General features: G+C 34.4%; 1 long non-coding RNA gene across 1 annotated transcript; it reads right to left on the reverse strand.

Annotated features, from left to right (window-relative positions):
- Positions 1 to 9: 9 nt before the first annotated feature.
- On the reverse strand, positions 10 to 4600 carry LOC117110648. The gene is made up of 3 exons (XR_004445742.1): positions 4267 to 4600; positions 1078 to 1192; positions 10 to 899 (listed from the first exon to the last, which is right to left on the reverse strand). It is a non-coding gene; the product is annotated as an uncharacterized LOC117110648 (long non-coding RNA).
- Positions 4601 to 5139: the final 539 nt, after the last annotated feature.

Below are 5139 nucleotides of genomic sequence, written 5' to 3' on the forward strand. Positions count from 1 at the left end.
TGAAGACACTTTCCACTAATTTACAGTTAGATTATGATTGCAGTATTCATGCTAAAGCATGCTTTATCATTAAATGTAAAGATTAGTACATGTAATAATAAATATAATTGTTATCCAATTTAACTTGTTAAAAAATGATTAATGGTAATTGCTTGTTTATTGCACTAACAGTATTATCATTTCAAAAAACCCTTATATATGAATTATCTTAGTAAATGACATAATTGGTTATATAAAATTATTTTCCATGATTTTTGTCTACACAAATTCAACACATCAGAATGCAATTTAGTCACCAGAAACTATCTTTAGTTCTCTTTCCAAAAAAGATATAGAAACATTTAATAAGTGGGTAGGATTTGCTAATACAACGTGGAAGATGTAGTTTGGAAACATGTCACAAGACCTGTAGTAGGTATTTTACTATGCAAGATAACAAGAACTACTTCATAAGAAATGTTTAAAGTACAATCAGGTACAAACCAAAAGCTTTTCCAAATATTGAAGCCCAGGTTGAGGATAAAGGCCTGTTTATACTTCAACGATAACGATCTTATAACGTTTATAGCACAGTAATATACTGCTGTACAATAACAATTTTCTGTAAATGGAAATAGAGCAATGCTGGAATTAGCAAAAAATAATAACAGTGAGCCTGGGCATAATTTGAATGGCTCTTATAAAAAAAAGTGTAACATGGTCATGTTACTGTATGGCTATACAGTGTTTAATTTCTGTTGAATCAGCTGAATAACCTGGACACGAACTAATTTTTGTCTGGTTTCGGTAATTTCCCAGCAATTGTTCCCGGATCGCACATTATTTCAGCAGTGTAAAAAACTCTTTCATATTACTTTTTGCCATGTACAGAGCCATTTCAATTATGTTCGCAGCGTATTCTGCAAAGATAGACAATATTCACATATTATAACACATGAAATGCCTGACCCAAATGCTGATATATACTGTATTAACTTAAATGGTGGAAATTAAGCTTATAAATGCATTAAAATACTTCAACAAGTATAAAATATAAATGGGTAAAGCACAAATTATTTTTTTGAAAAGTTATCTTACCGAATGTAGTAGACTTGACAAGATGTTTTCCAGCTACCCAGTCTTTTTTGGCAAGAGAGAACCACAAAGAGTACTCAAGATCTCCTCCCTGGTTTGCAAAGCTGCTATGTAGGTTCTGAGATAAAATTAAAAAATCGAAGTTACAGTAACTTGTAAGAGCTATTCAATAACTTCACTAGTGTAGTTTGTATCTCAAAATATTTTTTCTGGTGTCTATAATTGGAGAACTCTGTATCTATTTGCATGTCTGTTTACGTGGTTACATCTTGCAAATGACTAATAGTCCACCAGAAATACGGATTTGAAGCACCAAAGTTGGACATAATTGCAACAAAACGTTTTTTTTATGAATATATATAGTTAAATTTTATATCTACAACATACAAAAAGTTTACCAAAATATACCGATATTTTAAAAAGTATAATAATGACTTTGATAATTGATTTATTTGAAATCTGTCTCTTATACACATCTTGCTGTGCCTTGGTTACGAAGCGCTTTAATTTGATTTGCCGCTGACGCTTTTGATTGGTTAACATACCTTCAACAGTCTGCGCGTACTCATTTACGCAACACACGTACGTACGTACGCAAGTACGCAAATTCGTACGTACGTCACGTCCCAGAATGTAAACACGGAAATTGTTAGATATTATACTGAATGAACTTTAATATGGTTGGCAATGGTAGTGAGGAGTGGGGGGAGGTAGGCAGGCAAGTAATAAATGGAAATTATAGATGGTTGATGTCCAACACTTATAATTGACAAATAAAAAGGTTAAGGAACTGAAATTTTATTAATATTTATTTGGCATATTATTATGCATGCATGACATGCGGTCTAACTGCGTGCACAGAACGTACCTCCTTAACTGACAGCCGGTAGAGCAGTACAAGTCGGACATGGACCAATTCTATCAGCCGGTGTTCAGCCACAACCCTGTCTCTTATACACATCTACGTTATTAAAAATCTAACCATCAACTATTGGTAAAACCTAGTTAAAATAAACAATGGATAATTCATAATAAAGAATGCATTGATGAAATTTCTGTAGTATTAATAATGTAAAGGTAAACAGTGAAAACTTACGATGATCTTGCCGACAATTTTTTTGTTTACCTCCAGTTTGAATTGGTGGCGCTGTTCAATATTTATTACGAATTTTCTTCAAAAATAAAACTGATAAAAAGTCGTATTCTAAATGGTTTATTTGTTTTTCACTGTCCAGTTCAATTATATAAACGTATTTCAATGCAGTGCATGTTTTTCACACTTTCAACTCTGTGTATTTTCGTAGAAAACACTGTCGAACTATGAGGTGGTATATCGGACTGGTAGCCGTAGCAAGGGAATTCGAACTTCGCGCGGAGGTCTCTCTGAGTCAGCGTCGTCTGCTATTAAAGGATAGCGAAAGAAAATTGAGGGCGCGCTACTTCCTTAAGCCGTAACGCATTAGTAGAAACTGCCGTGGTCAGAATAAACCGATGGAAATCAACAAATCATGAAAATTAAGTTGAAAAGCTGTTTTAGATAATTATTTTATCTAATAAGTATGTTTATCAAATTATATTGTTGTTACAAGACATTACAGCACTTCGATATAAAGTAGAACCCCTAATCAGGGGCCCTTTGGGACTTCTAAATAAGATAAGGGCACCCATATTCAAGGGACACAAACCAAAGCAAGAAATTTTTCCGTTATTAGGAGTGTTGGTATAATGTTTTCAAAATTACAAAATTTTATTTATATTGACCTAAAAGTGAGTTACAGTAAAACTAATTTATATTAATAATTTTCAATGCAAAATTCATTTACCGTCAATATGAAATCAGCAGTAATGTAATCAAAACTACAATAGTTATGTTATGTTCCCATTTTTCGTGATGCAAATTAAATGACCAATATTCTTTTTTTCAATATTGAGATTTCTATTGGATGCATGTATCATGAATAGAGTAAACGACTCAATAATTAGCAGGCCCTATGTTATGATACAGATTTTAATCCTAAAAATAAATTCAAAAGGCGTCAAAATATAAGTTGAAAGATTTTTTATTTTGAGACTGATCTAGTTTTTGCGATACTGTACAATGAAAAAAAAAAACCAAAAAAAAAACGGTACTCGACAATAAATAAAGTAGTAGTTCTACATCAGTAGGTCGATGCATTTCTGGTTCCATTCTACACTTAGATACTGATGAGATTACATTGAAAATAGCCCCAGGCCTACGTTACTAAGATTTTCTCTATACGTTCATGCGTGCGTTGGCCGCTGAGAAAACGTTGCGATGCGGGGAAAGTGACACACTTCGGTGTGAGCGAATACTAGCTAGACTGAACCGGGAAGCAAGAGAGCAATGCCTAAGCTAGGGCCTAAAAAATGAGATGTTATTACAAGGCCTCAGGCCTAGACCTGTCTCTTATACACATCTAGATGTGTATAAGAGACAGGCACAACTGTTGACCAATCATAATCAAGAAAAGTTTGAAAACCGCGGTACGTACCGTGTAAAAGTCTACTTTCAAATAGTACTGAACTTTTGGTTATAAAAAACGCCTTTATGTACGTCCTATTTTGGTAAACTTTTAGTATGTTGTTTTACATATAATTAAGTTTATATTTAGATCATAAAACGTTTTGTTGCAATTTTGTCCAGTCAAATCCGTATTTTCGGTGGACTATAACAAGCCCATCACTGCAAGGTTTCAGATGTCGGTGCTCAGGAAAATCCAAGAAAATGACTATTTCAAAAAAGCATTTACAATGTTATACAGTACGAATATACTGTATAACAATTATTCTACACTAGTTAATCATTTGGCAAGGCGTTATCATTGCCTCCACCCAGGAGTAAAAGAGGGTGATTGGTAGTTTCCAAAGCAAATACTAGCTGAAACATGTGATTAGCATTTACGGCGAATGCATAAGATTTAGGCTTAGTAGTGTAGATAGTAGACCCCAGAACCGCTGCTGCTAGGCCTAAGAAGTAGTATAGGCCTAGATTAGTAAGGTACGATTTTGTGCATCATCTTCATAGCAATCTTTGGCGCAAAATTGCTAGGCCAACGTAGGATAGGGCCGCCGAGGGCTAGCCACCACCCCACCCTAACTAGACCATGCCTAGGTAATATGCTAGCTAGGCCTAGCCTAGCTACTTTACTTTATTTACCTACACCTACTTACACTTTCAACCTCCCGTTTTCGTCGGTATATAGATTTCGTTGTTTTTCTTTTTTGGTCTGAGATGGCATTTCCTCAACATCTTCTTCCTCGTTGTCCTTTATTCTACCCACTTATTAAAAGTTTCTTATATTTTTATATTTCTTGGGAAAGAGGAAAAACGATACTTTTGGGTGACTTATTTGCGTTCTATTGAAGCCCAATACACAACAACCGTTCGGCATCTTGTTTGTTTACTTGTCGTCGGCGATTATCGTGTCAAAGTGCAATTTGATTGACCAATCACAAATCACTTACAGTCGGGAATATAACGCGGTTGTTTCAAATTATCTGAACGATCGCAGTAGGTTTAGAATGCGTATGAAAACAAAGATGGCGTATCGACATATCGGCCATTTTTCGGAGAAATTACTTTACAAATGTTTTTATTAATTTCTCAAATTCAACAAATTGTTCAAGGTTAGTACTTTGTGACTGGTTTATTGACTACCCAAGGATTCCAAAACCTTCATTCATTGGATTTTTGAAAATGGTTTCATATCCATTTTAACTGGGTGTTTGTTTCTTCACAATTACTCCGGATATCAGCGCATGCTGTACCGCATGTCATTAGGTATGCAGTGGTTTTCTTAGAGTAGGCATTATACTGGATATCAGCGCATGCTGTACCACAAGTAATATTACAAATAGATAGTAATGTGTATGATTTCTTTGCATTTTACTCAGGATATCAGCGTATGGTGTATCACATGTCATATACAGGGTTTCTTCTTAAGAGTAGGAAAATGAACTATAGAACAAAACAAATAAGATTTATTAATGTGTATTAACTAATAACTAATAATTGAATTCCTCTGGGTACCACAGTGGATATTA

This window comes from Anneissia japonica, unplaced genomic scaffold (genome assembly GCF_011630105.1).
Source record: "Anneissia japonica isolate Jap-2015-1 unplaced genomic scaffold, ASM1163010v1 scaffold11139_len9743_cov195, whole genome shotgun sequence".
Classification (NCBI taxonomy): Eukaryota; Metazoa; Echinodermata; class Crinoidea; order Comatulida; family Comatulidae; genus Anneissia; species Anneissia japonica.